The 9,864-nt window shown below is 43.3% G+C and overlaps 1 long non-coding RNA gene across 6 annotated transcripts in view; it reads right to left on the reverse strand.

The window, feature by feature from the left end:
* Nucleotides 1–9,864, reverse strand: part of LOC123790212 (uncharacterized) — a 53,231-nt gene that overhangs the window by 43,173 nt on the left and 194 nt on the right. For 4 of the 6 annotated variants that reach the window (XR_015724548.1, XR_015724549.1, XR_006779040.2 and 1 more), the window contains exons 1-4: nucleotides 8,911–9,823; nucleotides 8,127–8,210; nucleotides 6,564–6,866; nucleotides 3,825–3,975 (exon numbers count right to left, since the gene is read on the reverse strand). This is a non-coding gene — a long non-coding RNA (uncharacterized LOC123790212). Of the gene's footprint in view, nucleotides 1–3,824; nucleotides 3,976–6,563; nucleotides 6,867–8,126; nucleotides 8,211–8,910; nucleotides 9,824–9,864 lie in introns of those variants that run through there. The other 2 variants (XR_015724552.1, XR_015724551.1) reach the window with 1 other exon arrangement.

Below are 9,864 nucleotides of genomic sequence, written 5' to 3' on the forward strand. Positions count from 1 at the left end.
AACTTTCCCACAAGGTAAGGCCTGACCACATTCGGAAACAGCTGCCACGGATGGCACCAAGTCTGTTCAGGGTCGTGTCAACATAGGAGGAACGGCCCGGGCACCTGCTTCTCCTGCACGCAGTCCCCCCGGCCTCTTCCCATCCCTTTCCCTTTCAAGCCCTCCAGCTTCCCCTGGACAGGGAAGATGGTCTTTCAGACATTAGTCTACCATCTTCTCAGGTTGCCAGTTTCCAGAATAAGGCCACCTTTCCTTTCCTTCCATCACTTGTCTCTTGATTTTCAAGCGGTGAACAACCAAACCTGTTTGGAACCGGTTCTCTGTCCTAGCACATTTGCAATAGTCAAAGTGTGGACATAGCCCAAATGCCCATCAGTGAGTGGACAGATAAACAGGGTGTGGCAGATGGATACACGGAATATAATTTAGTCATAAAAAGGACTGGAGTGGTGATACCTATTACAATGTAGATAAACTCTGAAAACATTATACTAAGTGAAAGAAGCCAGACACAGAAGGTCATATATGATATGATTCAGTTTACAAGAACCATCCAGAATAGGTAAATCCATGGAGACAGAACATAGATTTGGTGGTTAGAGGGGCTGAGAAGAGGGGAAAATGGAGAAGAACTGCTAAATGGGGAGGGGGTTTCTTTTTGGGGTGCTGAAAATGTGTTGGAACTAAATAGAGGCAATGGCTACACAACATTGTGAGTGTACTCAATGTCACTGAATTGGTCACTTTAAGATGGTTAGTTTTATGTTATATGAATTTCCCCTCAGTTAAAGGAAATCACATTCCTAGAGTCATGCTAGCATTCAAATACCAAATGTTTCCCACGGCACCTCTCCCAGCCCCAGGCACACAGCAGGTGCTCAATGAATGCTTGATGCTTATATTTTTAAAATTTTTTAAGATTTATTTATTTTAGAGAGAGAAGGCATGAGTGGGTGGGGGGTGGAGTTGGTGGCGGGGGAAAGGGCAGAGGGAGAGAGAATCCTGAAACAGACTCCTCACTAAGCCTGGAGCCTGACATGGGGCTCAATTCCAGGACCCCGAGATCATAACCTGAGCCGAAACCAGGAGTAGGCCACTTAACCCACTGTGCCACGCAGGCGTCCCTACTTGAGGCTTTCCATTGGTTTTTACCCTGCATTGGAGAAGCCCTCTGTTGGAGGCAGTATGACTGAATGGTTAAGAGCACAGACAGCTTGAGTTCAAGCCCCAGGCCACCCACTTAAATGACCCTGAGTGAAATTCTAAACCTCTGTCTACTAGTTTTCTCCTCAGTAAAATTGGAATAATCGTGCCGACCTCAAAGGGCTGTTCTAAGGACTGAGATGATAATGCAGGCAAAGCACCTGTCCGTGTACCACAATAAATGTTCAGTAAATATCATCTCCTATGATGATGGTGATTAGCGGCAACAGGGGGTTCTACTCCTCCCAACCCCTCTACTTTCAAAAGTTCTTATCACACTCTGCCTCTGTAATACATTCTGTGCTGCAGAGATCTGTGTCTGCCAGGAAAAAGCTATTATTCTCAAAGCAGATTGACTCTCCCTGGAGAAGACCTCCAGCTCTGAGATCCCAAGGCTGCTCTAGAGTGCCCTTCTTGGTTTTCATCTCCATCAGCAACAGAGAGCCCCAGGAAGTGAACTCTCCATAAATAATGAGGGTAGTTCCTATTTCCTTTGCCTGCCTGTGCAATTTAGCGCATTTATTGTGAGCTCTGTTTCTTGGTCATATGCTATGTGGGATGACATTGCTCCTTTTCCAGCCCCAGGCTGCTTCCTGTGCTCTGTGATGTGGAAGAGACTTGGAGACGTGGGAAACATCCCACACAGCCGGTCGGCCAGCCTCAGAGATCCATCGTGGTGCAGAAGGGTAACCGGGCTCAGAAAACATCCTATTCACACCCCCAGCATATCAAACCTGTGGCTCTTGTCCATGCCCAGGTTACACATTTGATTTCTTTTTTAAAGATTTTATGTATTTGAGAGAGAGAGAGAGAGCCAGTGAGCATGCAAGCAAGCACGAGCAGGAGGAGAGGGAGAGGGAGAGGGAGAAGCAGGCTCCTCACTGAGCAGGGAGCCCAATGCGGGGCTCCCTCCCAGGACCCCGGGATCATGACCTGAGCCGAAGGCAAACGCTTAACCAACTAAGCCACCCAGGCACCCCTGCATCTTGCTTTTTTTAAACTTAACTATGGGGTAGTCTTTATAGCAGTTCACAGAACTCCTCCTTTTTAACTGCTGCATCGTGTTCCATTTTATAGATCTGCAAAACTTCACCCAACCAGTTCCCCAATGATGGACACTTAGGTTGTTTCCAGTATTTTCCTTTAACACGCAGGTATGCTATAATGAATGCTCCTTCTAGAAGGAAATGAGAATTGGATTTACTTCTGTTGTGGACGGAGATTCTTCTTTTCCCTCCACTTTCCCCAGAGTTGCCTGTATATACAGGACATATCCTGTATTTTGTCCTGAGCTCTCTACCTACTGACAGGATGCCATGAATGTCCTGTACTCAGCCTTTTTTTTAAATTAAATTACAAAAACAAGCATCAGAGCTATTTTTCCCTCCACCATAATTGGTACTTAAGTCAATTAAAGGCCGCACTAACTGAAAAGCAACTATACAAATAAAGATCTGGACAATCCCGTATGGTCTGCAGGTTTAACTGAGGGAAGTATAAAGAGGAAAACTGCAAAATAAAGGTACTTATTTTCATATTCCGGAAAGCAAAATACTGTTCTTTGGCTAAAGTTCCAAGTCGTGAACAATGACCACCATTAATAAGAGATAACTTACGATTTTTGTTCCGAAAATCAGCCAATCAGCAAAAATCTCACCCCGGGAACCACGCTTCTGAAAGTCGGCAAGTCAAGGACAGCCCCCAGCCGCTGAGAGCCAGCCAATCAGTGACGGCCCTCGCCTAGACAACAGCCAATCAGCAAGCCCCTCACTCCAGAGCCCAAGCTTGAAAGTCAGCGAGTCAAAAGCCGCCTTGCTCCAGTGCCAGCACCAGCTCAGCTGAGTCTCCTTAACTTTCCTGCGTGCTTTTTCTCGTGAAAGTCCACCAGCCCCTTGCACTACGCTTCCCCAGACCTTCAATAAAACCAGTTCTAGCTGATTAAGACTTAAAAGCACACTTCTCACTTTCAGGCCAACATGAAGTTCATCTTTTCTGCATCAGACTTCAAGTTCAATTTAATGTTAGTTTGCAAATGTGCAGCCCTTTGAACATTTGGACCCCTGTTTATGGTTGGTTGTGAGGGCAAACTTGCCAGTGCGGGTGCACTGTTGCAGCAGTGAGATCTTCAAATTCAATCTCTTTGACTCTTGTAGTTTCCATTATCTATTTTTTAAATTTCTGTCTATTTGAACCCACCCCCAAAACCAATAGCAAGCATAAATTTTGTGAACTTTCTGAGCAGTAGTCATTTATTAAACAAGGAAAATTCCTTTTGTAGCTTTCCGCGGTGTGTGATTGTTCATTTAATATTTTTTTAAAATGGTGGTAAGAAAGATATAAGAGATGTAGGATTTCCTTAACTAGTGTTAGGAACGCATAAGAGATGTAGGATTTCCTTAACTAGTGTTAAGGAAAGTGATAAACAGATTTTTTTTTATTAAGAAAAATTCAGGTGAAAATGATAAAATAATTGCAGCAGAAATGTTATGGCCTTCCACATTGTATATCATGATCACTCTTTCAGCTCAAATAACCATCCGAAGGTACTACTACTGAAACTGTTTTCCAGTTCCAAAATTGCAAGCAAAAACAATCAAATAAACAAAACAAAACAGGGGCACCTGGGTGGCTCAGTCGTTGGGCGTCTGCCTTGGGCTCAGGGCGTGATCCTGGCGTTCTGGGATCGAGCCCCACATCGGGCTCCTCCATTGGGGGCCTGCTTCTTCCTCTCCCACTCCCCCTGCTGTGTTCCCTCTCTCGCTGGCTGTCTCTCTGTCAAATAAATAAATAAAATCTTTAAAAAAAAAACAAAACAAAAACAAAATTGCAAGCAAATTTCAAGTGGTAGAATGAATTCTACTGCTATAATAAAAATGTGAAAGCTCCATTTAGCATTACAGAGGTAATCAAATATGTAAACATCTCACTTTATGGCATAGCCACAATGCAAGTAATCTCAACGCAGAAACAGCTTTTCCCCTGTGCAGTATTTTTCTTGTAAAAAAGGAGTGTTGATAAGGCCATTGTGAGTAGAATCTCTTCCAGATAAGACCTCAGAAATAGCAGTGAATTTATGCAGAGACACTCACTGAGTTCACAGTTAATCACACACACACACACAACAAAGGGGCACAGGAAACCTTTGGACGTGATGGATACGTGTATTACCTTGCCTGTGGTGATGGTTCACAGGTGTGTGCGTATGTCCAAATCCATCAAATTACATACAATAACTATATGCAGTTGCATTGTGTATATATAAAAAAGTTATTAAAAATGTTTTTACTACTTTTGTTGGAGATAATACAAACACAACTTTTGGTGAATGTTTGCATAAGGGTATAAACAATGCTTACTCAAAGCTGAAGCATGGCGTAAATAATTCTATGGCTGGTTATCCTGCTCCTGTTCTGCGTAATGCTACTCAGCAGAAGCGGATGTCTTTGTTATTGAGATTGAAGTAACTGTCCCGAAACTGCTCTCCTACTTCAGCACTGACATTGTTCTAAGTGAGCAATTTAGGATTTTTGTGATCTCACTGGCATTCAATAATCTTCATTTCTCTCACATTCAGAAACTATTGGTTCTCTTTAGTCAACACAGTCGAGAAAATCCTTCATTCATGTGAAGCCCTGACATGGTACTTGAATTCTAAAGAAAAGGGTTTTCTTCTCTAAGAAATACTCTCTAAGAAGTCAGTTGTTGGTCCAAAATTCCTGTTAGCTTTTTAAACACTGCACTGAATGAAGTTTACTTATTTTTTGTTCATAGATTTTCACTATCAATTTTGCAGCAGGATTATGCAAATTGAAAGAACAACTGCTACTGAAGTGCTCCGTTGCTAAGGAACTTGTTGAATGTGGTAAGGAAGAACTGATTTAACGTTTATCCCTTTTACTATCAAAGCTATTCTTTTCTTTAAAAATATCTTATTTATTTATTTGAGAGAGAGAGAGCAGGGGGAGGAGTGGAGGGAGAGGGACAAGCCAACTCCACGCTGAGCACAAAGCCCAATGTGGGGCTCAATCTCACGACCCTGAGAAATCAAAAGTCAGAAGCTCAACCGACTGAGCCACCCAGGCACCCCTCAGAGCTCTTCTTAAAAGGGATATTATGTGTGAGCTGGAAAATAAATTTCAGCCCAAAGTGGATAATTATTTCAGCACCTGCTATGACTATCTTTTGAAATGTATTTCACCCATTGAAAAATTAAATTATTTTACTTAGAGGTTACTAAAAATCTTTCAGCATGGGAACAAGTAGAATCAACATGTGTAGTACTGAAGAAAAAAGGAATAGAAATTGATGACAATGCTCCTTTTTGTTAGTGGACACTTTACAAAGTTATTGATCAAGACATGCAATGTAATCTTAAAGAGTGGAAAAGCAGCTTATGCTACGGAAGATGATGGTATTATGTACTTCAATCACATCTGAAGAGCAATTCTTAGCGTTGTGAACTCTTTGCAAGTACATGTTCCATATGCTGGCTCGTAATGCTAATGCTGAGCACGGTTTCTCACTGGCCAAGAGCAGAGTAAGTCAGATGTGATCACTGCAGAAATCATGTTAAAATGTAAATGCAACATAGACTGTAACTTCAGGGAATTTTATAGGCAAATTCTGCAAAACAAGGAACTATTAAGGAGAGCCAAATCACCAGGGAAATATAATGAAATAAATAGGTACCTAAGTTAGATACATAATTTATTTCAGATAAACAAAAATCTGTTTTTAGAATAAGTATGTCTTGGGGCATCCGGGTGGCTCAGTGGGTTAAGCATCCAACTCTTGATTTTGGTTCAGGTCATGATCTCAGTGGTTGTGGAATGCAGCCCCGAGTCAGGCTCCGCACTTAGCAGGGAGTCTGCTTAAGATTTTCTCTCTCTCTCTTCTCCTCTCTGCACCCCACACTCTCTCTCTCTCAAATAAATAAGCATATCTTAAAATAAAAAAAGAATAAATGTGTTTTATGCAATATTTTTTATCTCAAAGTATATACGTGTAGGCAATTAGGAATAATTCAAATTTAACTGGGTGTTCTGTTTTTATTTTTTACACTAGCGAACACCTCAGCCCCAGCCTCTGTGCCTCTATGCTTTTGATCACCCCAGCCTATAATGCCATCCTCCTCTTCTTCAATGACCAAATCCTAATTCTCTTTCAAGACCCATCTCAAAAAATCCCTTAGTGATGGCTAACTCTGTGCCAGGCATTATTCTAAGAATCTTACATCTATTAAATCACGTATTCCTCCCTGAGGTAATCATTCTTCGTTATAATAGTAAATACTATAAAGAAGATATTTTTCCTATTTTAGGGATGAAGCAGTTAGGGCATGGAGGAATTAAGTGACTTACCAGAAGTTACCCAATCAGTAAGTAGCAGAGCTGGGATTCAAATACAGATGGTGTGGCTCTAGAGTCCATTCCATGGTGTGGCACCCACATCTGTCCGATGTGCTTCCTCTGGGAACCCAGCCACCATGTTGTGAGAAAGCCCAGGCCACGAGGAGAAGCCCTTAGGCAAGTATCCAGCCGCCAGTCAGCTCCACCACCAGACAGGTGAGTAAACAAGCCTCGTGATTCCAGCTCCAGGCTTCCAGGCTTCCAGGCTTCCATTTAAGGCTCATTCATCATTCCCACTGTACCCTGTCTGAATATCTGGCATATAGAAATCATGAGAGATCATAAAAAATAAATGTTTTTAAAGGATTGTTTTATTTTTTTTTAAGATTTTATTTATTTGAGACAGAGAGAGGGAGATTAAGAGAAGAATGGGAGGAGAGGCAGAGGGAGAAGCAGACTCCCTGCGGAGCAGAGAGCCCAACACAGGACCCTGGAATCTGAGCCAAAGGCAGACACTTCACGGACTGAGCCACCCAGATGCCCTAAAGGATTTTTTAGAGCGGTTTTAGGTTCACAGCAAAATTGAGAGGAAGGTACAGAGAACGCCTATATGCCTTCTGTGCCCACAGATGCACAGCCTCACGCATTATCACCATCTCCCACCAGAGGGGGGCACATGTGTTGTTCTAAATATAACAAATATTTGTTATTTGTATGATGAACCTACACGGACACGTCGTATCAGCCAAAACCCACCATTTTCATCAGGGTTCATTCTCGTACGTTCCCTGGGTGAAGACACAGGTAGAGCGACATGTATCCACCACGACACCATCACACAGAACAGTTTCACTGCCCTAAAAATTCTCTGTGCTCCACTTACTCATCCCTTCCTCCTCCCTAACTGCTGGCAACTACTGATCTTTCTACTGTCTCTCTAGTTTTGCCTTTTCCAGAATGTTATATCATTGGAATATTACAGCAGACATAGCCTATTCAGATCAGCTTCTCTCGGTGACACACCTTTCAGTTTCCTTCCATGTCTTTTCGTGGCTTCACAGCACATTTCTCTGTAGCTCTTATTGGACTCACTGTTTTTACCCACTGAGGTTTGAGATCACCTATTATGCAGCAATAGATAACTAAGTATCTTTCCAGAATTTCTTCTAACTAGCCTCAGGGTAGAAAAAAAATTATTTGTGTTTTCACTCATTTGTTCACCCAACTATTGAACTTCACGGGGTATACTTGGTTTCAGACATGGCTAAATCTAAGTGGCTCAAGTAATGTCATCAGGGTTCTGTATCTCTTTTCTCTTGGTTCTACTTTTCTCCCCAGCAGCTCTAAGCTTTCCTGGATTTTACAGCTCACCACAATGTATCTCCCCTAAATACCAGCATAACCCCCTCGGAAGACCTGAGTCATCCGCTGTAACGATGAGTCATGTTTTCAACTTCAGTCACAGTAAACTCTACTAACAGTGGCTTAACATTTAAACCATACGGATATTTATTATTTACTTAAAAGAAGTCCAGAAGCAGGAGTCCCAGTACCATTCAAATATTAAGGACTTACATTCTTTCTATCTTTCACTCTATCCTTATGCTTGTTGCCTCGGGGTCACGACATGGCTTTCCCAGCTCCAGGCATCACATCTGCCTTCGAGTCAGGAAGAAAAGGGAAGGAACAGAGACAGTTTGTTTTGTAAGCATGTCACTTTTGTCAGGAAGTACAGCGTCTTCCCAGAGCCATCTTTTTACTTCACTGGCCAGAACTAGGTTACCTGGCCATATCCTGGCTAAGAAGCTGGGAGAGTAGCTAAGTTTCCAGAGGCTACAGTGGGAAGCAGCAAAGGAGAAGGGAGGCTGTGAGTGGCTGTTGGGTTAGTATCTTCCATGTTTGCCTAGCCCTGAATCAATCATGGCCAGGGCCATGGAGCTCTCTAATTGATTAGGCCAGAGGGTAGGACCAGCTTCACAAAACCCACACGAACCTCAGGGTCTGAGCAGGATTTTCTGGGGCTTGGGGCAACGTGTTTACTCAAAGCAAGGGCAACAGAAGAGTGCAAAACCATCCATTCACAGGAGAGCTGCGGAGTGTTCCACTGTAAGGATGAATCCACAGTTCTTTGAATTAGCCCATTTTAGTTCTAAAACAGGAGGGTGGAAGGATGGGTATGGGTAAGTTCAAACCCAGACATGCAGTGGGAGGGACATGAGGGGGCAGGAGGTTAGGTAGAGAGTAGGCTGTCAGGAGGCTGGGACGACCTAAGGGGTAATCCTGGCTGGCCATGAATGCCAAGCTATGCTACTGTTTCATCCAATACTCACAACAGATACCTGAGGTCAGGATTACTTACCCCACTCAGTTCCTATGTTCTAGAAGAGAAAATTCAGAGATGGAGAAATTGAGTCATTTGCTTGAGTCACTCATTCAAGAACCAGGGATTGACTAGACCAGATCTTCCCGATTTGTCCCCTAAACTCTCTGATTCCAGAGCTGCCGGGGAACTGGTTCCCTACAGAAGAGGCAACAAGGGTAGGGATGGGGGCGACAGGCCCAATTAAAGTCACATGATATCACTCTTCCTGGAACGATCTGAATGCAGCTGCTGCAGACTGGGCCCTGTTATCTGATGTGTTTGGAGATGGGGGTTGTGAAACAGCTACAGTGCCACGCTGAGATGAGGTTTGACTGCATGGGTTGTTTTTTGTTTTTTTTTTTAAACGACTAAATCAACAATGAGGCCAAAGAACAATTCCTTAGAACCGTGGAGGTATTAGCTCCAACGTCTCATGTCATCAGGGCCTCTCCAGAGCAACACCACCTCAATCAAGGTGGACTGGAGCTACAGCTGGGCCCCAGGGGAGGGGTGAGCCCAATCATGGGACCTGCGGATATGGCCACCGAGCTCCCTATGGACGTCATGTGTGGTGTGTTCCCATTTCTGTAAAATATAAGTATATTCAAGGAAAAACAATTTGGAAATGTAGCCTAAACTCGTAGCAATGTTATCTTGGGGTGGGGAGCTGGGGAGACCAGGGATCTCCCTCTTCCTCTAGTATAGACTGCTGTGAAGATTAAGATTAAGAAAAAAAAAAAAAGGAAGAAAAATCCAATTACATGTAAAGCAAAAAAGTTGTAGTATCTAGGTAAAATAATGACATCTAAAAAAGTTAAACTGAAGGCAGAGCCAGGCCCAACCCCGGAGACTCTAAGGACACCATTTTGCTCTTCCTCCTCCTTTCCTCCCCCCGGCACTAAAAACCTGGCCCCAGGGCCCCCACCCCCGCCCCGGGCCTGGGCACTGCAT

This window comes from Ursus americanus, chromosome 5 (assembly GCF_024610735.1).
Source record: "Ursus americanus isolate L20-20 chromosome 5, mUrsAme1.1.p, whole genome shotgun sequence".
NCBI classification, from domain to species: domain Eukaryota; kingdom Metazoa; phylum Chordata; class Mammalia; order Carnivora; family Ursidae; genus Ursus; species Ursus americanus.